Genomic DNA, 26,845 nt, shown 5'->3' with positions numbered 1-26,845 from the left:
CCATTTGACCCAGCCATCCCATTACTGGGTATATACTCAAAGGATTATAAATCATTCTACTATAAAGACACATGCACATGTATGTTTATTGTGGAACTATTCACAATAGCAAAGACTTGGAACCAACCCAAATGTCCATCAATGATAGACTGGATTAAGAAAATGTGGCACATATACACCATGGAATACTATGCAGCCATAAAAAAGGATGAGTTCATGTCCTTTGTAGGAACATGGATGAAGCTGGAAACCATCATTCTCAGCAAACTATCACAAGGACAGAAAACCAAACATTGCATGTTCTCACTCATAGGTGGGAATTGAACAATGACAACATTTGGACACAGGGCGGGGAACATCACACACCAGGGCCTGTCATGGGGTGGGAGGATGCGGGAGGGATAGCATTAGGAGAGATACCTAATGTAAATGATGACTTAATGGGTGCAGCAAACCAACATGGCACATGTATACATATGTAAGAAACCTGCACATTGTGCACACATACCCTAGAACTTAAAGTATAATAATAATAATTTTTTACAAAAAGCCTCAACTCACGTTCAGCGACAGCTTGCAAATGCTGCAAGAGCTTCTAAGCACCCTAGGTTTTTCCTACATAAGGTTGATGACCTCACTGGCATAGTATCTAAGCATTCACTGCAGGACAGCACCACCTGGTGAACAGTCGTAGCTCAAATACCTGAGGTTTCCCAAGATAGGCTCATAAAAGGGAGAGGGCCCTGGCAGCCAGGAAGGGAATCATCTCCCAGCTGCTGTATGTCCTTCAGCCAAGTCTCCTTTCATAAAGCACACCTCAGCAGAAAAGGGAGACTCCTCATCTGTCCTAACCACAACCAACAGACAAGTATAAAAGAATACCCATCACAGCCCACAGCACGCCCGCTCTCAGACCCTCTGTCTGGAGGACCCACAGATGCGTGTGCACCCTTAAAATTAAATCTAACAGGTCATGTACACATAGACATGCACTTTCTCTTTGGCCTCTTCCCCACCTACAGCAACCCATTTATAAAACTTCTGTAAGGGCAGCAGGGGAAAAGTCCTTTCTGAGTTTAAAGCTACAAAGGCACCACTATAAATTACAGAGTCGCAGAGATCTCAAGGAAGGCAGCTTCCTGAGAGGAGGAAGACTGTCCCTCCAGCCTGTTTTTTGTGGTGATGAGATCACAGAGTTTAGATTCTGTATTTGGTCCTACATGGGTTTTAAGGGCCTTATTTAGTAATTACAGAAAGGAAAAAGCAAGGTCAATGAGACCAGAGAAACTGAGTGGTGTTTGAGAGGTTACTTATAACTACAGCAAGGTCACCTACCAGACTCAGAAAAGAAACTATGCCTTGAGATTTTTGTTGTTGTTCTTCATAATCAATTTTAGATTAGCAAAAAAATTATGAACTTTTACTGTTTTGGCATTCCTGTGTTCAAAGGCCTTTTTCAATGCACAACCCAGCATTTGGGCCCATGATAGTTTTGAAAAAATGAGCATTACACCACGAAATATTCTCATGTAAAAGATGACAAAATATACTTATTGTGGGAATTTTTCTGAAACCTAAAACACAGGAAGTTAGAGACTAGCTGAATGAGAATTTCAAATGCCCATCAATAGCTTTTTCTTTTCAGATCTAATTTCCCACTGACTCCTTCAAAAAAAAACTTCATAAAGAATTATTACAGTTTACCTCGTGGTCATCACTTTCTTGCAAGGATGAACAGACACACTTCAAATTTGTTTATCCAATAGAAGTATTCATCAAAAAAAAATTTTTTTCTCCCAAGTACCCTTCTAAAGCCTAGCACTGGGCCTCCTCAGACCACAAGACAAAGGCTACTGTATGTGTTCATGGACCAAAGCATGTCTCCATCGATTCCATGTGACGGTCCAAATCCTCCAGCTGTAAAGGGTTCTGCAGCATTGAACACGCTTTGACTACAATGTGAGGCCCAGAGAGGCTAAACAACGTGACAAAGGCCACTCAGGCAAAGCCAGCATCGGTGAGTTCGTGAGGACGTTCAAGTCACACTCAACCGCAGCACAGTGGAAACAATACCACAGAAATCCTAAAGCAAATAAAAGAAAGCTCTTCTTTCATGTTGAATGCTGCTACTTAATAGAAAGCAAGCTTACATAACAGAGGAAGATGGGAGGAGGAGAACTTCATGGGGATCTGTCCTACATTTGGGGCTTGAGTAGCAAAAGGCATTAAAACATACCAATTTCCATCCCAAATCTTTCAGCTTCCATTTCCATGAGACAGGTGTCCTGCTAGTACTGTTACACCTATCAACCGCCCTGAGGTGGTTTTCCATCCCACGGCCCATGAGAATCTCCTAGGTAGCTTTAAAAATTCTGAGGCCTAGAAGAAGTGAAACGGGATCTCTGGGAATAGGGCCCACTGGCGCTTTTCAAACCCGACCAGTTGATTTTAATATGTAGCCAGGATTGAGAGTCACTACACCTGACCAACTCCCAGCTGTTTCTTTTGTCCTCCTGATGGGGTCAGGTGGGAAATATTTATGCCTCAAAAACAGGGGAGAGAGGGAAAAGCAAATGGACCAGGGAAGAGAGCTGAAGAAAGTTGGAGTGAATAACGATTTGTAGGTGATGATCGCTGGAGTGGAGTGGGTGCAAGGTGTGGCCCAAGGGAGAAGGCAGGAGGAGGGACAGATTAGGCCATTGACTAAGTGAGCCCTGCATGGCATCTGCATTGAGTCCAGCTGCTTTGGCAGGTAGAGGCAGGGCCAAGAGGCAGCAATTCAAAGCTCATCTGTAAAGAATATTTCCATTAAGTGTTAACTATATGAGAAGTGATATGATGGTTTTCAGATGTGAGGAATTTACTGCACCACTGTATTTGCCACTATGATTTCACCTGTTCTTCTAATAGTCCTGATAGGGTTTTTGTTTTTTACTGAGGATCCACATTTTCTTGCTCACCAAGTTTGACAAAGCACAACGCATTCAAGGATAACTACTTAGAGCCACAGTGCCTGAAGAACAGAGCTTTCCTTGGTATAAAACCAGCTGGCGCACATGCAGGTTGAATGTGACCTTGATTTCATGAGCATCATGATGTTTTCAGATGTGACAGAGGCTGGATAAGAAAGAACCTGGGGCGAAGCCTGCGGGAACACCGGCTCCATCTGAGGTGCTAACCCTATTGTCACTCCCATGTCCCGTCACTCTTAGGGACACCTGCTTGCTACCTGCTCTTCTGTAATAGAGGGACAACTACCAGGCTGTTGAGTCTGGACGGCTTCCCCAATTTCTGTCTCTCATGGGAAGGAAATTCATCTGCTTTGCCTTACCCATCCTTTACCAATGTTTCCCAAAGTGTATCCCATCTGTACTAGAGCAACCTGGGCTGCTCCTGGGCACTTCCCCTCTCCCGCAGCCCATGGGCAATCACACCTGGAGCCCAAGAGACTGCATTTTCATCAACCACACAACTCAACAGTCTGTGAACCGGTCATACATTTACGATTCTTCCTTTGAAATGAGTTCCTCAGTTGTGCTGCTACATCTGTCCCTAACCTCTGCCACTTCCTAACTGGTGATTCACAAATTCATCCATGGCCACTTACTTGAATCCCACTTGGATCCCACCCTCCCGACACCAAGCCCCTGACTTAAATCACTGTTCTCTGAACTCATACAAGATGCAAAACCACTACTTTTAATCGGGAGTTTCAGGTCTGTTTGTTCTCTCTCCCAACCACAGACTAGGCTTCTTGATGACAGGGTCCATGACATCCCACTGAAACTTTTGCAGGGCTCAGTATATTTAGGCTCTACAAACAGTGGCTGACGGACCGGCCAAGGCTTGCTCAGCCCTGGGTCTTCCTCCATTCAGCTTCTTCTCATTTTCCCTGAGAAAACTTTCATTCTTTCCGTAACAAAATTGATTCAGGCAACAGTAGGAGGGAAAAAGGGGGAGGCCTATCAAAGACAGAAGTCATATGCTGCAACCTCAACTTATCCAGAAAACACCAAGAACCAAGATGCAAATAAGTCTTCAAAGCTGCCAAAATCTGGGGCTCAGTTCATGCACAATGCAGAAAGGAACCTCCTAACCCCCACACCAACCCCCAACATCTCTTCACAGGCTCTCCCTCAGAGCCCTCCCACTGTCTTTCAGATTCAATTCTAACAGGAGAGAATATGTGGTTTCCCAGACTGTTGTAAGTTAAGAGAATGGAGGGACAGTGTTAGATCTGGGCACAATGACAGCCCTGAGAAGCTGCGACTGACAGGAGAGAATCTGTAAAATTCAAAACAGTAGATTACAGGCTGTTATATTTTAACAGCCTTTCAATCCCCAAATGCATGCAAGGACACCAAAAAAAAAAAGCATTTTAAAGCAGCACAATTCTTGGCTCTGAAAGGTGACCCTGGGCACCAAGAAAAGGTTACTTTGCTCACAGTGTGTCTCTGCCACTATGTCCAGGAGAGATATCCACATGGCTAACCTCAGTCCACAAGATCCAAATGTCCTCAAAAATAGGAATGGGGACTGTATCCAACTGCAATGTGCTGTCTCTGTGTGGTCTCTAACACCAACAGAAACCAGGACAGGCTTTCTCAAAAGCACTGCCATTCTGATCTGGAATATTCCATCTGAGTACTCTCCCATTCATTATTCTCATCCATCTTTTCTTATGGTATCTGTGAGTAAAGCTCCTCACCAGATTATAAACTTCTTTGAGCAGATGGACTATGCCTTTGTATTAATGACACGCCCCCTATCTCCTTCTAAGTCACCAATGAAGCCTTCTGAATCTTTGCCAGTTCAATCTGCCCAGATACCTCAGGGCCATATGACCTTAGGGAAGAAGGTATTTGAATGAGAGTGTTTTTAAACAGCCTAAGCGTTTCTGTAGTCTCTAAAGGTATTAAGTTTTCAACTTTCTTAAAGATGATAAAATTGGTTTAAATGTTAGGATTCTGTGATCAATAAGGCAAGCTTCAGTTGACTTTGGAATCTAATCTGTATGACATACAGAGCCAAGGAATAAATTCTGTACTGTTATGCATGCCCATGTGAACCACAGAGGCTAGGGTGAGTTTTCCCTTGCTCTAAAGCAACCTCACCTCACATATCTTTAATCATTCATCTACTCAGAATGGATTATTGGGTGACTTCATATTTATTTCTTTTTTCCAAAGCTCAGCTTTCTGATTTATATATTTATTTCTCGATAAGTAATACCACTCAAAAGCACCAATTTGCTTCAGGCTTGGTAAAGAGTACTTTCATGAATTTAACTGACAGTTCTGTAATATAGGGTTATAATTTACACTTGGGAAAAATTGAGGAATTTGTTTTGTCTAAATTGAATTTAAAACTACATCCACTTCCAGATTCACATAAGTAATTTTCAGTTTTCAAGCTCATCATTGAATATGTACCTTACACCCTAAGACCCATTCACTTGCAAGCAGGCTGAAATGACCTACCAGGACACTAAAAACCTCTCTATTTAGGTCTAGGCTGTCAGGACATCCAGGCCTGGCCTGTTGTTTTCAGTGTCCATGGCCCTTCCTTCCCCACAGCTGAAGCCTCTTAACCCTCGCCCCCACACTCCCCTTGCTGGCTCAACCCAGCGGGAATTTCTAAGATAGAGATTTAAATAGCTCTGGCTAAGTTGCTCTTGCTGCTTAACAGGCAGGCCCTGACCTTGTATCTAGTAACTTGGCTTTCTTGCTCCTGCATTCCACAGGCCTAAATCACCCTCTAGCTCAGTTCTGATAAGGAGCCTGAGACCCTCTCTGGATAATCTGCTGCTAACTCCTCAGGGGCTGAGGAGCTGCCTTGCTCTTGGCAATCTTCCAGGGGACTGGAGGTCACTCTGACTCCGTATGGCCAGAGAAGGTCTGGGGACATGGGTGCCTGTGTCAGGCTACTCATATACCCTGAGCCACCAGCCCTGAAGACCTCAGCCCTTTCTTCCTGACACCTGGACTCCCTCCCAGCTGCAGTGGCTGGATCTGCTGCCCCCAACTCTGAGATGGGGTTCCAAGCCCAGGGCCTCGGGACGCATTAGGAAATGACTCATCACAAAAAGCTGAGGGTCCTCTGGCCAGAACACAAGTCACGAGATCTTGATCTTAGCTGTCAAAAAATGTCAAAAACAAAACCCCAACAACAAACTGAGAAAACAGGATCTCTCTTTTCCTGGAGAATTCAACACCCCCATGCTGGCTTTGAGTATGCTGAAGCCACTGAATCCTCTTTTACTAGTTCTAAGGCGAAAACTGAGGAAAATCAGAGAAATGGCTACAACTGTGTCTTCTCTGAATAGAGGTGAATCAGAGAGCTTCTTATCAACCACTTCAAAGCTAACATCCATGGTTATTGAAATTACAGCTATGAAATAACTTCTGTCCTAGGAAATCAAGTCATCTTCTAAAAGAAAGATAAATGTGTATGTGCATTTTTATCAATATCCTTTAAAGATCCAGACAAAAACCCTAGCTGGTTAAAGTGTACTACACTTTAGAATAACATAAAAAACAGCAACCTTCATTTTCTGGTCAAAGATTATTTTTGTAATACCTAGTAATTTCTACAAAATTCTAGCATTTTTTGCTTTCTACCACCATTCCGTAGAAAGACATTCCCCCCTTGGCTTTATATCTTTGCTTTTTGATCTTGTTAACAATCCAGAAAATTCCAACCTTGCAATTTTTTTTTTCACCCCGGGAAGGAATAACACACAGTCACTTAAAAACCAAAAGCAGTGTCAACACTTCTCAATGACACAGCTGCTGTGAGTGACCAGTGAATAAAAGGGTTTTTGTGGGGAAATGTTGACTTCTCTCCAAAATAATTCTCAGTGTTATTGAAGACATGATCAAAAATAGTAAAGAGGCCGGGTACAGTGGCTCACACCTATAATCCCAGCACTTTGGGAGGTCAAAGCAGGAGGACTGCTTGAGAACAGGAGTTCAAGACCAGCCTGGACAAGATGGCAAGACCCCATATCGCTATGTTAAAAATAAAGGCATGGTGGCACATACGTGTAGACCTAGCTACTTGGGAAGCTGAGGCAGGAGGATCACTTGAGACTAGGAGTTCAAAACTAGCCTGGGCAACACAGACCTCATCTCTACACAAAATTTTTAAAATTAACTGGGTGTGGTGGCAAGCACCTATAGTCTTCGCTACTCAGGAGACTGACATGGGAGGACTGCTTGAGCCCAGGAGTCCAAGATTATAGTGAACTATGATTGTGCCACTGCACTCCGGCCTGGTTGACAGAGCAAGACTGTCTCTAAAAAATAATTATAAGACATTAGTTAAGCAAGAAATACTAAGTACTTATGATAAACCACAGTGAAAATACTCAAACTATATGGACACTTGGTTTCAAAAGAGGGTGCCTAGACAGGAAAGAACCCACTCTGTATGCCATGCATTACATGGAACAATGCACATGTTCCATATTACAAACCTTTACTTAAAAAGTGAGGCATACGATCCAACAATCTCATTTCTGGGTATTTATCCAAAAGAATTGAAGTCAAGATCCCAAAGAGCTATTTTCACTCCCATGTTCATTGCAGCATTATTCACAATAACCAAAGTGTAGAAGCATCCTAAATATTCACTAACAGATGAATGGATAAACAAAATGTGATATATACACATAATGGATTATTCCGCCATAAAAAAAGGAAATCCTGATACATGCTACAACATGAATGAAACTTGAAGACATTACACAAGAGAAATAAAACAGTCACAGGAGGACAAACAGCACACGATTCCACTCTTACGAGGTATATAAAGTAGTCAAACTCGGCTAGGCACTGTGGCTCACACCTGTAATCCCAACACTTTGGGAGGCTGACTTGGGAGGACCACTTGAGGCCATGAGTTCAAGACCAGCCTGGGCAACATAGCAAGATCCTCATCTCTATAAAAAAAATCTACAAATTAGCTGTGTATAGCAGCACATGCCTATAGTCTCAGCTGCTTGAGAGGATCACTTGAGCACAGGAGTTTGAACTTACAGTGAGCTACAATCAAGCCACTGCACTCTAGACTGGGCAACAGAGTGAGAGACCCTATCTCAACAATAATAATCATAATTAATTAATTAATAATCAAACTCATAGAAGCAGAGCAGAATGGTGAATGCCAGGAGCTTGGGGAGAGAGGAAAATGGAGAATTGTTCAAAGAATATAAAGTTTCAGTCACAGAGGATGAAATACTTCTAGAAATCTGCTGTATAACATTGTGCTTATAAGTTAACAACACTGTACACTTAAAATTTTGTTAGGAGTTAGATCTCATGTGTTTTGTTTTGTAACCACAATTTTTTAAAATATGAGGATACAAACTCAAGGATTCAGATTACATTAGCTTCAAAGTTCTTGTCCTTTCTACTGTTTCATTTTGTCTACACACAAGAGAAGTATAAACAGTAAAGAATAGGCCCGACATGATGGCTCACACCTGTAATCCCAGCACTTTGGGAGGCCAAGGCGGGCGAATCACTTGAGGTCAGAAGTTTGAGACCAGCTTGGCCAACATGGTGAAACCCCGTCTCTACTAAAAACACAAAAATTAGCCAAGTGTGGTGGTGTGTACCTATAATCCCAGCTACTTGAGATGCTAAGGCAGGAGAATCCCTGGAATCTAGGAGGTGGAGGTTGCAGTGAGGTGAGATTGCACCATTGCACTCCAGCCTAGGCAACAAGAGTGAGACTCCGTATCAAGAAAAAAAAACAATTAGCATATACTATGGTTTGAATGTGTCCCCCAACTTTCATGTGTTGGCAACGTAATCCCCAAATTCATATGTGGAGTGGAGGTGAGGCCTTTGGGAGGAAATAAGGATGAGATGAGGTCATCGGGATGGGGCTCCCATGATAGTACTGGTGGCTTGAAAAAAAAAGAGGAGAGACTTGAGCTGACATGCACACTCTTGCCCTCTCGCTGTGCGATACCTTCTACCACGTTATGAGGCAGGAAGAAGACCCTCATTTGAAGCTAAGCAGATGCCAGCACCATACTCCTGGACTTCACAGCCTCCAGAACTGTGAGAAATAATTTTCCCTTTTTTATAAATTATGCAGAAGGTGGCATTCAGTTATAGCAAGAGACGGACTAAGACCGAAAATTGGTACCAAGAATGGGGTCATTGCTATAACAGATAGCTGAAAATATGGAAGTGGCTTTGAAACTGGGCAATGAGTAGAGGCTGGAAGGGTTTGAGGGAGCAAGCTAGAAAAAGCCTGTAATTGCTATAAGTGGAGCATTAGGGGAGATTCTGATGAGGGTTCAGAAGACGAGAGCTAGGGAAAAGTCTGAATCTTCTTCAAGATTTGCTTAAGTGGTGGTGGCCAAAATGTTGGTAGAAATTTGAACAGTAAAGGCCATTCCGACAAGGTCTCAGACGGAAATGAGGAAAAAAGTACTGGAAACTAGAGTAAAGGCCATCCTTGTCACAAAGTAGCAACAAGCTTGGCTAAATTGTGTCCATGTCCTAGGTCTTTGTGAAATGCAGAGCTTGAGGGCAATAAACTAAAATATCTGGCAGAAGAAATATTTAAACAGCAAAGCATTCAGGATATTGCATGGTTACTTTTGACCACATTCAGTGATATGTGAGAGCAAAGAAATGACTTAAAGACAAAATGTATAATTAAAAGGAAAACAGAATGGGAAGACTTCAAAACTCTGCAGCCTGGCCACATAAAGAGTGAAAAAGACGCTTCCCTCAGCAGCACATATACTAAAACTGGACTGATACAGAGAAGATTAGCATGGTCCCTGCACAAGGATAACACACATTCATGAAGCATTCCATGTTTAAAAAAAAAAAAAAAGAGTGAAAAAGTGTGTTCAGGAGAGGAAACCAAGGCTGTGGCTAGGTGATCATTTGTTAAGGAGATTACTATTGATAGATGAAATTATCAAGAGAATAGGAAAAAGACCCCTGCCACTTCAGAGATCTTTGAGGCTGTCCCTCCCATCCCTGGCCCAGAGCTCTAGAAGGGTGGAATGGTTTCAGAAGGACCCAGGCACCCTTCATGGGGTTGCTGCCCAGGGCCCCCTTGGGTCTCTGCTTTCTGCATCCCAGTGCAGCACTCCTCAGCCACCCCAGCTGTGGCTCAAGCGACCCCAAGTGCAGCTCAACCCAGCACTCCAGAAGGTACAAGCAGCAAGGACTAGCAGCATGTACCAGGCTCAGGATACTCTGAGCCACCTTAGGACTCTATAGAGAGTCCCTACCAGCAAGAAGGTCCTCCCAGATGCAGCCTCAAGACACTGGACTTCATAGTCTCCAAAACTGTAAGAAATAAATTATAAATTGCTGAGTCTCAGGTATTCAGTTATAGCAATGGAAAACAGCACATAATTAAAGGCTAGAGTGCAGGGTAGGAGAAATGGAGAGGAACAGGAAGCCAAAGAAGCTGAGGTCATCGAGGAAAGCCTCAAAAAAAAGGGCAACATAGGCCCAACCCTGAAGGATCAGCTGAGGCTGCAGGGACTGCTACAAGCATCTGAGTAAGGACACTGAGCTGGTCCACGCCAAGAAGGCATGCTAGGCAACAGCTTTTAAAGGCTGAGGAGGACACGAACTAAACACTAGAAGCTAAAAACTGAAGCAAGGCCAGACACAGTGGCTCACATCTGTAATCCCAGCACTTTGGGAAGCCAAGACAGGAGGACTGCTTGAGGCCAGGTGTTGAAGACTATGCTGGGCAACAACAGCAACACCCTATCTCTACAAAAAATTTAAAAATTAGCCAGGAATTGTGGGTATCCCTGTAGTCCTAGCCATTGGGAAGCTGAGGCAAGATGATCGCTTGAGCCCAGGACTGGAGGCTTCAGTGAGCTATGATCATGCCACTGCGCTCCAGCCTGGGCGATAGAGTGAGACCCTGTCTCTACAAAAAATAAAAATAAAAATAGCAAAAAACACTGAAGCAAAATCAAAGGAATTGGTCGGAGTTCCCTAAGCCATTTATAATCTAGCTCTCAGAATTTGAATGTTCACTGAATCCCTGAAAAGGCCTTGCTATATGACAAATAAGCAATCAAGAAAGTTTTAAGGCACAGCCATCCATTGGGGCCAACCTGATTAGTTAAATGATCAGAAATAAGACCAGATAAATTGTATACCATTTCAAAGAAATAAATAAAAATATGGTATTATAGTAAAGCCCCATGTATCCAACATCCCTGAAAAACTTACTGTGCTAAAAAAAAGGAATCCCTTAGATACTGAAATGTGTGTTAACAGGAAAAATCTATGTATGGACTAGGTATTGAGGAGTATTAGGGAATTATCCTCATTTTGTTTTGTGTTAATGTCATGGGGGGATCTTTATTGAGTTACAGATACATACTATTTACAAAGGGAATTACATAGTGTCTGGGATTTGCTTTAAATTGCTGGGGATAAAATATAGGTCAAAGGTTACAAGGTTGCAGTTACGCAGAATGAGTAAGTCTAGAGATCTAATGTACAATATGAAGGCTATAGTTAATAACATTGTATTGCTTAGTGGTACTTTGTTAAGAGAGTAGGTTTTAGGTACTCTTACCACAAGAAAAGAAAGAAAAGAAAAGAGAAGGAAAAAAGGAAGGAAGGAGAAGGAAGAAGAAAGAAAGAAAGAAAGAAAGAAAGAAAGAAAGAAAGAAAGAAAGAAAGAAAAGAAAGAAAAAGAAAGAACAAGAGAGAAAGAAAGAAAAAGCAAGAAAGGAAGGTAACTATATGAGATAATGGGAATGTTAATTTTCTTGACCATAGTTATCACTTCACTATGTATATGTGTATCAATAAGTACAGTCATAGGTGGCTTAATGATGGGGATAGAGGATGGAAGGTGGGGGATTCAGCATCAGCATTGCTGTGCGAATGTAACAGAGTGTACTTACACAAATCCACAAGCCTGGGCTATATGCTAGAGCCTATTGCTCCTAGGCTACAAACCAGAACAGCATGTTACTGTCCTGAATATTGTAGGCAAATGTAGCACAATGGGAAGTATTTGTGTTATCTACACATATCTAAACATAGAAAAGGCACAGTAAAAATATAATCTAAATATGATCTAAAAGATTTTTTTTTTTTTTTTTTTTTTTTTTGAGATGAAGTCTTGTTCTGTCACCCAGGCTGGAGTGCAGTGGTGCAATCTTGGCTCACTACAGCCTCTGCCTCCCGGATTCAAGCGATTCTCCTGCCTCAGCCTCCTGAGTAGCTGGGGTTACAGGCACATGCCACCATGCCCAGCTAATTTTTATATTTTTAGTAGAGACGGGGTTTCACCATATTGGCCAGGCTGGTGTTGAACTCCTGATCTCAAGTGATCCGCCTGCCTCAGCCTCCCAAAGTGCTGGGATTATAGGCATGAGCCACTGCGCCCATGCCTATAGGATTTTTTAAACTGTGCAGCATAGAGTACCTACCACAAATGGAGTTTGCAGGACTGCAAGTTGCTCTGGGTGGGTCAGTGAGTGACTGTAAAGGCCTGGGACATGACCGTACAATACTGTAGACTTTATGAACACTGTATACTTAGGCTACACTAAATTTATTTTAAAAATAAGGTAACTGCATTATAACATTATAATGGCTACCACGTCACTAGGCAATAGGGATTTTCCAGTTCCTATTATAATCTTACGGGACTGCCATTGTATATACATGCCATGTTGTGGCACATGACTATATACAAAAACATCACGTTGTAGACCTCAAATATATACAATAAAAAATAAATAAACTGCTCCAACCACAAAAAAGCAATGTAGGGTTACTGAAACACGATTGACAAAGTGTTAATATTTGTGAAGCTGGTTGGTAGATACATGATGGTTTGTTATATGCCTCATTACTTGTATATTTTTGACAATTTTTTTTTTTTTTTTAGATGGAGTCTTACTCTGTCACCCAGGCTGGAGTGCAGTGGCACGATCTTGGCTCATTGCAACTTCCACCTCCTGGGTTCAAGTGATTCTCCTGCCTCAGCCTCTCAAGTAGCTGGGACTACAGGCATGTGCCATAATACCCAGTTAATTTTTTGTATTTTTAGTAGAGATGGAGTTTCACCATGTTGGTCAGGCTGGTCTCAAACTCCTGACCTCAGGTGATCCACCCACCTCACCTCAGGTGATCCACCCACCTCGGCCTCACAAAGTGCTGGGATTACAGGCGTGAGCCACTGCACTCGGCCTTATTTTTGACAATTTCTATAATGACTTTTAAAAGCCATGGGTGGCCAGGGGCCATGGCACATGCCTGTAATTCCAGCACTTTGGGAAGCCGAGGTGGGAGGATTGCTTGAGCTCAGGAGTTTGAGAACAGCCTGGGCAGAATGGCAAGATCCTGTCTCTTCCAAAAATACAAAAAAGTACCCAGGCGTGGTTGTATGTGCCTGTGGTCCCAGCTACTCAGGAAGCTGATGGGAAGATCACTTAAGCTGGGAGGGTGGAGGTTGCAGTGAGCCAAGATCGTACCACTGCACTCCAGCCTGGGTGACAGAGCGAGACTCTGCCTCAAAAAAAAAGAAAGAAAGAAAAAGGCCATGGGTTACCCATTTGGTATTAACTTTTCTCTAAAATTTGTCAGATTCTGTCCACTTTACATACACAGATCTCTCTCTTTCTAGAATGAGAGAGAATTCTACCTAGAATGTCCTTTTATTCCACCTGGACAACTCCTAGTCACTCCCCAAGACCACACACAAAAAAAGCAATGTAGGGTTACTGAAATAAGACTGACAAAGTGTTGATATTTGTGACTTCCTTTCACTTGGAAGCAGAAGTCTCAATTTTCCCTATGCTCCCACTATATGCCACTCGTCCCATTATGTAATCCTTAGTATACTATCTTATATTTATATATGAAACCATGTGCCCTCTTAGGCTGTGAACAAGGAAGGGACCCTAATTTGTTTATCATCACACACCCAGCACCTGGTATAGTATGCACCTGATGAATATTTGGGTCATGAACAAGACCTAGCCCAAAGTCATCAAAAACCCAGTTGTTGTCCTGCCAAGAGATCTTAGGAAGGTCTGTCTAGCTACACAGCCTGTGTGCTTCCCAAGCTGATGACCTTACCCAGTCAGGAATGCCAGCTTCTCCAGGCCACCTCCACTTCTATTTTTTATGTTATTTTTCAAAAACAGGGTCTTGCTCTATTGCCCAGGCTGGAGTGCAGTGGTGTGATCTCAGCTCACTGCAACCTTCACCTCCTGGGTTCAAGCGATTCTCCTGCCTCAGCCTCCCGAGGACTACAGGCATGCGCCACCATGCCCAGCTAATTTTTGTATTTTTAGTAGAGATGGGGTTCACCATGTTAGCCAGGCTGGTCTCAAACTCCTGACCTGAAGCAATCCGCCCACCTCAGCTTCCCAAAGTGCTGGGATTACAGGCGTGAACCACCGTGCCTTGCCCCACCTCCACTTCTAATTTCCAGCTTGTCATTTCTTATGAATAGAACCCTGGAACAAACATCCTGAATTCAAGTGGTCTCCAGATCAAAAACAAGAGGTCCTGGGCACACACTTAGGAAAAAGGTGCATACACGCTGGTGTGTACCCCATACATGTATTACATATTCTGAACTGCTCAGAGGGCTTCCCTGCTTAACTCCCAAGTTGCAATTGTGAATGGGATAACAAGAGTGATAGTTGAGAAAGAGTGGCATTCTGGCCACTCCTCTGATAAGTAGTGTCACCTCCAGAGTGACATTACTCCATCAGCCTTCAACAGCGTGCAATGATAAAAACAGGAATACCACCAAAGGTTGTTGGGAACGAGTAAAGTTATGTATACCAGGATTTCAAAGCAACTTCTAAGTAGCAGAGCTCTTTTTTTCCACAGTTCTGAAACACTGAAAAAGACATTGATCTCTCCATTAATTTATCTTGAAAATTTTTCAGCTGTCTTAATTTAAGACAGGCTTTAAGGTTTTTAATTTTTTAAATGGGACTTTACATGTCCCTGAGATTTCTCCATTCTTCCTCAAACTTGGACTTACGACCTATATAGCAGACTTTAGTCCTTAATTATATGCCAGTCTATACTATTTATACTTCTCTTGCATGTGGACAGTATACTAAAGCAGAAAAGACTGAAAGTTTGAGAAAAAAATTTAACCAAAGTTCAGCAATTCATTTAATTTTAATTTCAGTTGTATTCTGTTAAATTTAAATTGTTACTATTTTATTTTAAAATGTCTATAGCAAATTTCCGAATGCAAAATTACTTTTTCTTTCTTTCTTTCTTTTTTAAAGAGATAGGGTCTCGTTACATTGCCCAGGCTGGAGTGCAATGGCTATTCACAGACATGATCCTAACTCACTACCACCTCAAATCCCTGGGCTCAAGCTCTACTGCTACTCCTGCCTCAGCCTCCTGAGTAGCTAGGACTACAGGTGCATGCCACCTTGCTCAGCTACTTCCCTATTTTTAACAAGTTCTACCAGAAGCTTAGATTACTTTGGTTATCTTTTTAAAAGAAAAGCCTAAATGATTTTCAGTTGAATGAGAGAAGGATACAAACCCTGCCCTCCCCACTAGAAACTGATCTTAAAACCACTGATGTCTACCTACCAAATTAAGAGGACAAAAGTCAAGGAGATGAATGTGATGATTACTATATCATTATGTGTAAACTACCCATTTAAAAAAAGTTTAAAATTCTCCTTATATTCTCATTTACTGTATTATCTATAAGATGATCAGATCATTTGGTTTAGGGTTCTGTTCTAATGAAGTACGGTCTTTTCTTGGCCACAGGTAACTGCTAACTCCAGGCATCTCACAGAGGCAAAAAGACAATCCAAATCCACACCAGTACTAGCAAACCACTTCGAATACCCTGGTAATGACTGGTAGTTCAGAAGATGTATATGAGTGACACATTATATTACACTTTAACCCTACCTTTCCACAGATGATGGAAAGATAAAAGTAGAAGCACCACGGTATCTAAAAAGACACAACTGGACCCGAGGCCAGGAAAAAAAAAAGAGAGACTGACTGCCCCACACCACAGGTGTGTCCAAGAAGGTTGTCTATATAACTCAACGGATGTGTGTGTCCAGAGGGTTCTGGCTGTACCACACAACAGATGTATGACCTTGGACTCTTAAATTTTCTTAAAGTCTCTTAAATTCATTGCCCCTGAGCAGCTTCATAGGCAAAGCCAGTACATTGTATTAGATATGTTCAAGCCTTTCTGAATCTAAATTCAGTTCAAATTCACAAATTCTTAGTTGACTTCACACTAAAAAAATAAGGCATGTAAAACTCTTCACACAGTGGCTACCACGCAGTAAGTATGTCATAAATGCTGTGGCTGTTATTGAAAAAAAAGAAGTTTAGGTTTGTATGTGTTACACACAGCATATATTTAAATTTCTTTGGTGGGACTTTTTCTGAAGGAAAAAAAAAATCACTTTAAAGTCCTATGCTAAGGCCAGGTGCAGTGGCTCACACCTATAATCACACCTGTAATCCCAGCACTTCGGGAGGCCGAGGCAGGTAGATTACTTGAGGCCAGGAGTTCAAGACCAGCCTGGCCAACATGGCGGAACTCTGTCTCTACGAAAAATACAAAAATTGGCTGGGTGTGGTGGCATGTGCCTCTAATCCCACCTACTCAGGAGGCTGAGGCAGGAGACTTGAACCCGGGAGGCAGAGGTTGCAGTGAGCTGAGATCGTCCCACTGCACTCCAGCCTAGCCAATAGAACGAGACTACATCTCAAAATTAAAAATAAAAAATAAAGTCCTATTCTAGTCAGAATTGTTAATTCAAAGGAGTCCGTAATGAAACAATAAATTACGAAGTTCTACATGAAAAGATACAATCCTCTCAAAATTGACTAGTTTTATTTTGTGTTAAATTAGATTTTCTGTGAACACTTGGCAGCGCTTGGAAAGAAGTCATGAGTGCTTTCAAGACTTTTGCTCAGCACGCATTTACTGACCATTGCTATATGAAAGCTGCAGCTGCACCCCTGAAATCCCGACACTTCGGGAGGCTGAAGCCAGGAGTTTGGGACCAGCCTGGCCAACATGTCGAAACCCCGTCTCTATCAAAAAATACAAAACTCAGCCAGGCATGGTGGCACGCACCTGTAGTCCCAGCTACTTTGTGAGCAGAGATCATGCCACTGCACTCCAGCCTGGGTGACAGAGCAAGACTCTGCCTCAAAAAAAAAAAAAAAAAAAAAAAAACAGAAAGAAAGCTGCAGTTAGGGAAGCAAAGATCATCAAGACCCTGCCTCCAGGTCCAAACAAGTGGACGACTGCCCAGAAGTACCAACTGCTGAGGGGTCTGGATAAGAAAAAGATTGTCCTGAAACCTCCAGAGCAAAGGTCTGAAGGTAGTGGGCCACAGATATTGTGTGGCCCACATGCTTTGTTTTTGTCTTTAACTGAATTAGGTTGCCAACACTTAGAAAGCAGGAGGTTACACATAAATAAGGATTTCTAGTTTCTCTTGAAAATTTGCAAGTGCCAGCATATCATGCCTGTATTCCCACTCAGCAACTACCTGTGCAGAATCTCTATTCCCATCACTCCTAACACGGGCTGAAGATCGCTGGCTGCTTCCTTCAGCTCACTGCGTGGCTGCTGGGCTGCAGTTTCCCTCCCCCAGCCCAGTGCACCTGTGCACCTAAGGTGCTCGAAGGAGCTTGGGCTCTGGAGCAGACTGCTGACCTGCAATCCCGGCTCTGCTGCACACCAGCCATGTCTGTATCTTAAGCAAGGAATTCATCTTTCTGGGCCTCAGTTTCCCATCTGCAAAACTAGGGTATCATTAATGGTATCTACCTCACAGAGCTAGCATGAGTGTCAATGTGTTATTATCTGCAAAGTGCTCAGAGCTGTGCCTGATACAGGAAATAAATGCTCTATAAATATTAGATGTTACTACCTTCACGCCCGAGAAGGCATAATAAGAGTTTCAAATTTCTGTCCTTGAGTTTTATTCTTTCTTTTATTTTTTGTCCTCAAGTTTTAATATTCTGAAGTCATCTACTAAATTACTTTATGATCAAAAAGAAAATGGCACATAGTAGAAGCTATACAGATACAACTTAAGAATTACTAGAGCCATCAGACACAAAGGGACGAACATGCGATTCTACTATACGCAATACCTAGGATACACAAATTCATAAAGACAAAGTAGAATACAGGTTAGAGGGGCTGAGGGAAGGAGAAATGGAAAGTTATTGTTTAATGGGTACAGAATTTCTCTTTGGGATGATAAAAAAGTTCTGGAGATGGATGGTGGTAATGGCTACACAACAATGTGAATGTACTTAATGCCACTGAACCGTACACTTACATTTTGGACTAAAATGTAAATTCTATGTTACATATATTTTACTACAGTTTTTTAAAAAAAGAATTACTGTAGCCTGCATAATTTTGTCTGCTACTGTTTGCTAGAATTATACTGTTAATAATCCCAAAGACCCCCAATGCACTATAAGTTCATGTTCTCAAAGGCCACATATGGCACATCCCATAATGGTTGGGAAGCACAGTATTAACTATTTTAACAGCTGTGCAGCAGAACAGTGGGCTTCCTTTTCGATCTGGAGGCCTTGTGGGAATGCATCTGTAGCAAATACAGTATGAGGCCAGTGGGATAGGCTTTTAATACCTGTCTACAGCAGTTGGGCTGTGCTTCCTTCATAATAAAATGCTCCAAACAGACTCCTCATTCTCTCTTTTCTCTCAACCAGTATTAAAAATGGAAGCCTTCCTGCCAAGCACTATGTAACTGGCTGCCTTTGAACTGCGGGATGCTGCACAACACTGACGAGGTTTGATTCACTCCTGTTCTATAACAGTATTCAAAATGCACACATACACTAAGAGTTCCACCAGGCTATAAATCAACACACATAAGAGAACATCCCAATCAGGGTACTATTTTTACATTTCTACATGCTGCCACTTTCTAAGGCATCTTTCTTTCTTTTTTATTTATTTTAAGTTCTGGGATACATGTGCAGAATATGCAGGTTTGTTACATAGGTATACAGGGGCCATGGTGGTTTGCTGCACCTATTAACCCGTCATCTAGGTTTGAATTCCCGCATGCATTAGGTATTTGTCCTAATGCTCTCCTTCCCCTTTCTTTCATATATATATATATATATATATATATATATATATTTTGTTGTTGTTGTTGTTGTTATCCAGACTGCTCATCTGCAAGGCATCACTCTTTCATTAAAAAAAATGTGAAATATAAGCAAATTTAAAGTTACTTTGAAAACTGCAATTAACCTGAGACACACACACAAAACAGGTATATCCAGTCTGCATTCACAGTCTTCCAAACTCAGAACCACTGCAAATACTTATTTCCTAACATTTACAGGGCCATCCCCTGTGAGTTTACAATCTTGAGTCAGGCAGAAGACACCTAGCTCTAAGGAGAAACTCCACTGCATTTGGGAATTTCTTAAATAAACTGATGCCTTTTTGGCACAAATGCTGTTTGGCATAAAAGGTTCCTTAAAATACTATTGGTAATTCAAAGTGAGAGAATATAATATCTTTTATCTTATAAATATTACATTCTGAGTACCAACCCAAACTCAAGAACTACCTGGCAGCTTGATTTCCACCGTTGCCTAACAGTTAAGGTCCCAACTCCCCAGGTGGCTGTATGTCCCATATAATAAACCCTCAAACACTGATCATTTTCCCCTGTTAGGGCACCAAAGAAGTGTTCCAAAAAGACTAAAAGGGAAAAGATCATAGGCAAGGTATGCAGTTTATGCCTTTGTAAAAACAATGTGTACATCAAATAGCAATTACTTTTATACTCCTAGGATCAAACAGGGCAGAGATAAATTTTTTAAAAATCACTGAAAAACAGCCTCAAGCAAAACTGTCACCATCTAAGAAAAATATTTCAATCCATAAACCAGCAATGGAAGGAAATATAAGAAGAGGAGTAGATATTTCTTTGACTAGAAAATTTGGCCAAGCTAGGCTGGGTGCAGTGGCTCACACCTGTAATCTCAGCACTTTGGGAGGCCAAGGCGGGCGGATCACGAGGTCAGGAGATCGAGACCATCCTGGCTAACACAGTGAAACCCTGTCTCTACTAAAAATTCAAAAAATTAGCCAGGTGTGGTGGGGGGCACCTGTAGTCCCAGCTACTTGGGAGGGTGAGGCAGGAAAATGGCATGAACCCGGGAGGCAGAGCATGCAGTGAGCCAAGATCACACCACTGCACTCCACCCTGGGCGACAGAGCGAGACTCCATCTCAAAAAAAAAAAAAAAAAAATTTTTGACCAAGCTGCATATAAACTAAAAAACAAATACTTCTTAAACAGGGCAGAGGAAAGTACTGAATTAGGAGACAGAAAGAGACTGTGACCCCAGATCTTTGCTGTTAGGGTTGAATTGTGTGTCCCCAAAATTCACGTCAAAGTCTAATATGGTTTGGCTCTGTGTCCCCACCCAAATCTCACCTTGAATTATACTCCCATAATTCCCACGTGTTGTGGGAGAGACTCAGTGGGAGATAATTGAATCATGGGGGTCGTTCCCCCATTACTGTTCTTGTGGTAGTGAATAAGTCTCATGAGATCTGATTGTTTTATTAGGGGTTTCTGCTTTTGCATCTTCCTCATTCTCTCTTTGCCTGCTGCAATCCATATAAGATGGGACTTGTTCCTCCTTACCTTCTGCCATGATTGTGAGAGTTCCTCAGTCACATGGAGAAGTCCAATTAAATCTCTTTCTTTTGTAAACTGCTCAGTCTCGGGTATGTCTTTATCAGCAGTGTGAAAATGGACTAATTCAGTAAATTGGTACCAGGAGTGGGATGCTACTGAAAAGGTACCCAAAAATGTGGAAGCGGCTTTGGAACTGGGTAACATACAGAGGGTGGAACAGTTTGAAGGGCTCAGAAGAAGACAGAAAAATGTGGGAAAGTTTGGAACTCCCTAGAGACTTGTTGAATGGCTTTGACCAAAATACACTGATAATGATATGGACAATGAAATCCAGGCTGGCGTGGACTCAGATGGAGATGAAGAACTCATCAGGAACTGGAGCAAAGGTGACTCCTGTTATGTTTTAGCAAAGAGACTGGCAGCATTTTGCCCCTGCCCTAGAGATTTGTGGAACTCTGAACTTGAAAGAGACGATTTAGGGTATCTGACAGAAAAAATTTCTAAGCAGCAAAGCATTCAAAAGGTTACCAGTTTTATATTTATATATTCAAAAGGCATCCAGTTTATAAGGGAAGCAGAGCATCTAAGTTCAGAAAATTTGCAGCCTGACAATGCAATAGAAAAGAAAATTCTATTTTCTGAGGAGAAATCCAAGCCAGCTGTAGAAATTTGCGTAAGTAATGAAGAGCCAATGTTAATCCCCAAGACAATGGGGAAAATGTCTCCAGTGCATATCAGAGGTCTTCATGGCAGCCCCTCCCATCACAGGCCCAGAGGCCTAGGAGGAAAAAGTGGTTTTGTAGGCTGGGCCAAGGGTTTTCATGCTGTGGGCAGCCTAGGGACTTGTTGCCCTGCGTCCAAGCCACTCCAGCCATGAATGAAAGGGGCCAACGTAGAGCTTGGACTGTGGCCTCAGAGGGTATAAGCCCCAAGCCTTGGCAGCTTCCACATGGTGTTAAGCCTGCCAGTGCACAGAAGTCAAGAACTGAGGTTTGAGAATCTCTGCCTAGATTTCAGAAGATGCACGGGAATGCCTGGATGCCCAGGCAGAAGTTTGCTGTAGGGGTAGGCCCCTCATGGAGAACCTCTGCTATAGCAGTGTGGAAAGGAAATGTGGGGTCAGAGCCCCCACACAAAGTCCCTAAGGGGGCACCACCTAGTAGAGCTGTGAGAAGAGGGCCATCATCCTCCGGACCCCAGAATTGTAGATCCACTAACAGCTTGCACTGTGCACGTGGAAAATCCACAGACACTCATGCCAGCCTGTGAACGCAGCCGGGAAGGAGGCTGTACCCTGAAAAGCCATAGGGGTGGAGCTGCCCAAGACCACAGAAACCCAACTCTTGCATCAGTATGACCTGGATGTGAGACATGGAGACAAAGGAGATCAGTTTGGAGCTTTAAGATTTGGATTTCAGTCTTGCATGGGCCCTGTAGCCTCTTTGTTTTGGCCAATTTCTCCCATTTGGAATGGTTGTATTTACCCAATGTCAGTACCCCCATTGTATCTAAGAAATAACTAGCTTGCTTTTGATTTTATAGGCTCATAGGTGGAAGGGACTTGCCTTGTCTCAGATAAGACTTTGGACTATGGACTTCTGAGTTAATGCTGAAATGAGTTAAGACTGTGGGGGACTATTGGGAAGGCAATGATTGGTTTGAAATGTGAGGACATCAGCTTTGGAGGGGCTGGTGGTGGAATGATATGGTTTGGCTCTGTGTCCCCACCCAAATCTCATCTTGAATTGTACTCCCATAATTCCCACATGTTGTGGGAGGGACCCAGTGGGAGATAACTGAATCATGGGGGCGGTGTCCCCCATACTGTTCTCATGGTACTGAGTAAGTCTCACAAAATCTTATCATTTTATTAGGGGTTTCCACTTTTGTGTCTTCCTCATTCTCTGCCATTCACATAAGACGTGACTTGCTTCTCCTTGCCTTCTGCCATGATTGTGAGGCTTCCCCAGCCATGTGGAACTGTAAGCCCAATTAAACCTCTTTCTTTTGTAAATTGCCCAGTCTCAGGTATGTCTTTATCAGCAGTGTGAAAATGGACTAATACAAAGTTTTAACACCCAATACCTCAGAATGTGACCTTATTTAGAGATAGATTCTTTATACAGAGGTAATCAAGTTAAAATGAAGTCATTAGGGTGGGCCCTAATCCAATTTAACTGGTGTCTTTTTAAAAAGAAGAAATTTGGACATAGGCACAGACAGAAGATGGCATGAAGAGATACAGGGAGAAGATGGCCCTCTACAAGTCAAGGAGCGAGGGCCAGGACAGATCCCTCCCGGAGCCTAGGAAAGAACCAGCTCTGCCAACAGCTTGATCTGGGACTTCCAGCCTCTGTATAACTCTGAGACAATACATTTCTGTTATTCAAGCCATCTACTTTCTGGTACCTGGTTATAGCCACCCTAGCAACTAATACAGCTGCTTACCAATTATGTGACCTCAGACAACACAACCCAGTCTCGGGTGCCTCTCCTATCAGGAGGACACAAGACAATATTCTGCAAATCTCCTGCAAATCTACAACTGGGGATACAGACCGTCAGTACTGTGTCAGGCACATTGGGGTTACGGGAGAAATCTAAAATTCTCTCTACCCTCTCCTGCAAAGATCTTACCCCCAAGCCAGCAAGGGGAACTCATAATGCATTGTGAAATTATCACACTGCTATAAATCAGGTATAAGCATGTATAATAAAAAAATATCAAACTCTGTGCTTATCAGTCAACAACAACAACAAATGCATAGCCAATTTTTAAGATAGGACTCGTTCCCAGGACAGATGGCAGGCCTATTATAAATACTCTCATGTTCTGTGAAGTTTGAGTACATCAGGATGTGTGATCCTCTGTGTCTCACCCTCTCGAGACACAATTTGACTGCAGGAATATGACGTAACTGTCCTGGTTAGTGCACCAAACATAATACAACATGCCTTCAATATGTCAGCCTGTTTCATCCTCCCTAAATACATAATTGATTTTCAACATTTTATGCTCCAATTATTGCCCAAAAGCAGATTGGGGCAAGTTCATATTTCAAATGCTCCTTGCTTAAAAGTACAAAAAGAATGACCAGAACAATTAATGAATTGTCTTCAATTTTTCTTGGAAGACAGTCATTTGTTTATAACCTTCTCCAATTTCTCCATCACACACATACATCCCCCTAATATATCAAAAAGGATACAGAATTTATATATCCTGGCTAAAAAATAGAGCTACATAAATACCATGCAAAACTACCAACAAGAAGAGAAGAATTTTTCTTTATTTGGAACACCGAAAGAGTAGCCTCCTACATCCCCCCACAGAAACAGAATTAGGAACAATGTCAAACAAAAATTAAAAGCTCAAAATTCCCTTTTTTAAAAAAAGTAGAGCTTTATATTTAGGTCATTTTATTTTTAACCACAGCCTCCTAAATGACCTGAATATCCCAACATCCACTCTAAGTGACAAGTTTTGTAATTCCTCTGAATAATTTAGTTGGGCAAATTTGTTTTACTCCTTGTTAAATAAAAATGTTACTTCAGAAATTGACAAGTCAGTTGCTCACAGAAATTTTCAGTCTCAGTATCTTCCACTCCTATTAGGAAAAAACTGTGTGAGGGAAAGCACAACTTTAACTGGGTCTCTTGTGTGGCAGAGACTTCAACCGCCACAATAGAGAGGGGCAGTTTCTGTTTACATGAAGTCTTCCATCTATCCACCATCTCAAAAAAAAAAAAAAAATAGAGTGCCAAGGTATTTTAAGGTTCCAGAGGCACGTGTTTGAATTTGGGTCCTGAAAGACATTGCTATCGGCACAATCATGTACAGGGACTTTCTTAGAGCACGGAGTGAATAATACATGCCAGAATATTTTACTTTGACTTCTACTAAAATAGAAACAGCAGCAGCACTGGCCTCAGCAACAAGGTTAGGGTTTTTTGTTGTTGTTTGTTTTTAATCCAATTTCACTTTTAGAAAAGCTGGTATCTCAAGTAAAAGAAAATAATTTATTCTGAATGATGCTGGCTTTAGGAAACACAGAGCATTTATGATTGGGGTCCAGGGGTGGGATGGGTCTGCCTGGTTCCTGTTTCCTTCTATGAGGACAGCACCCCTCTAGCTTACCATCTGGGCTCCTCTTCTGGCCTGTCACTAGCCCCCTTCCTAGAAGCTCTAGTGACTTTCCTAACCCAGGAAGTTTAGGAATAGAGACTGGGGATGGGTCCCAGCCCTTCCCTCCTCCTTCTTCTTGGGGACTGAGCTGCTCTCTGGAAGCACAGGTTTAAGTCTGGTCAGCTTTCTGGCCCCACATGGGAAGCCTTGATGGCCCAACACTGCCAGGAAGCAGGAGGGCAGGCTGTCTCTACTGTGGAATTCAGGAGTGGGATGTACACTGTTGGCACATATAAAAATCATTTTTTAAAAAATGTAAGTCAAAGTCTCTGATATTAGTTCTATCATCTTAAAAAGGTGCAATTTGACCAGGCATGGTGGTGTGCACCTGTGGTCCCAATTACTCAGGAGGCTAAGGAGGGAAGATGGCTTGAGGCCAGGACCTTGAGAAAGCAGTGAGCTATGATCCTGCTACCGTACTCCAGCTTGGGCAACAGAGTGAGACCTTGTCTTGGCAAAAAAAAAAAAAAAAAAAAAAATTAAGGTGTAATTTGAATTCCACATGTTTTCTTTCTCCTTGTCTCTCAGAACTGGTTCAGAATTCAGACAGGGAAAACTGACCTACCATTTATTGCCTGCCCCCATCAGATCCAAAGAATCCAAACACTGAGTGTTTCCTCTTTGAGGAGTAGATTTGAGATCTTACTATCTTTAAAAAAGGTTTTTTGTTTTTTGTTTTTTACTTCCAAGTAATCTGTGAGAAAACAGAAAGAAAGAGAAAAACCAGAACAATTCTAATACCCAAAACAATGACTTTTTTCATTTCATTTAAACCTTACAATGACTCACTGATATCATTATTACAGCCATTGGTCAATGTATTCCACCTCAAGCACTAACTAGTAGTACTTAAATGAACTTGTCCATGTTACTCACTCTCATCTGTAAAATGGGGATGGTGATATCCTAAACTCATAGGTGTGATTTATAGAGTGAATGAATAATGCAGGATTAAAGCAACTATTGTATGTAAAGCCCCAGAACACTCATGGGGATAGTATTAAATAACATCACCTTCCATCCTCAGCTCTTCACAACGGATTCATTCAACCCCAGCTTGGGCGACAAAGCAAGACCCTGTCTCAAAACAAAAACCAAAAGAAAGAAAAAAACTAAAATGGACAGATTCAGAAGCAGAATGGTCTTTAGGAGATTATTCCAATAAACCTTTCCTTCATTTTTAGATAAGAAATTAAGATCCAGTGTGAATGAGTGATCTGTCTAAGGTCATTCAGAGAAAAAATTTTAAAGGCTTTCATTAAAAAAAAAAAAAGCCTTTCATTCATTTCTATAAGCACATAGTTCTGAATGTAGTCTCCTGTCCACATCCTTGAAATAGGATTTGGCAGATTAGAATCTGTAAACTAGAGCCACGTGTCAGTATTAAATCTTTCTTTACTGTACAAACAATGTGAGGCAGACCCCAGGGTTTGCCAGCATGCCTGCCACAGCCAGGCCCTCCCCCGACGCGCCCACGGCCTCCACTTCAAGAGTGAGGAGGGCATGTTTGCATTCTCCTAATGAGTAATGCATCTAGAATCAGCACAACTTTTCCCTGATTCACTCTTTTAGTGAGGCTACTTTTCTCAAGGACTCCTAGCAACCCCAAATTCTTATTTTATCAGTTTCTTATTTTATTCCTGTCACTTCTAAGTATTTGCCAACTATCATTTTCTCAGTTTTCCCCCATCTAAGCCACAAATGCAACTAATTAGTTATGAAAGTGACTAAGTCTTTTTTATGTAAAATTAAGGATAAGAATCTTACTACTAATGTTCTCTGAATGATAGCATAACTATCATTTAAGAAAACTCCAGGGCTGAATACTGCCAGACTAGCTCCCTACATAGCTCATCTTTCAAGGAAGTTACTGAAGAATGAAAGGCACGCACCAGTGGTCCATATTTGCTATTTCCTCTGGTTCTTTAATATCTGCCCACCTAT

The 26,845-nt window shown here is 42.0% G+C and overlaps 1 protein-coding gene and 1 non-coding gene across 11 annotated transcripts in view; one reads left to right on the top strand and one right to left on the bottom strand.

Moving 5' to 3' along the window:
* Positions 1-26,845, bottom strand: part of TANC1 (tetratricopeptide repeat, ankyrin repeat and coiled-coil containing 1) — a 263,670-nt gene that overhangs the window by 195,250 nt on the left and 41,575 nt on the right. The gene's annotated exons all lie outside the window — the stretch shown is intronic.
* LOC115933806 (U6 spliceosomal RNA) lies at positions 9,744-9,848 on the top strand. The gene has a single exon (XR_004069660.1). It is a non-coding gene; the product is annotated as a U6 spliceosomal RNA (small nuclear RNA).

This window comes from Gorilla gorilla, chromosome 11 (genome assembly GCF_029281585.2).
Source record: "Gorilla gorilla gorilla isolate KB3781 chromosome 11, NHGRI_mGorGor1-v2.1_pri, whole genome shotgun sequence".
Lineage (NCBI taxonomy): Eukaryota > Metazoa > Chordata > Mammalia > Primates > Hominidae > Gorilla > Gorilla gorilla.
This window is presented reverse-complemented; position numbering and strand designations above follow the sequence as displayed.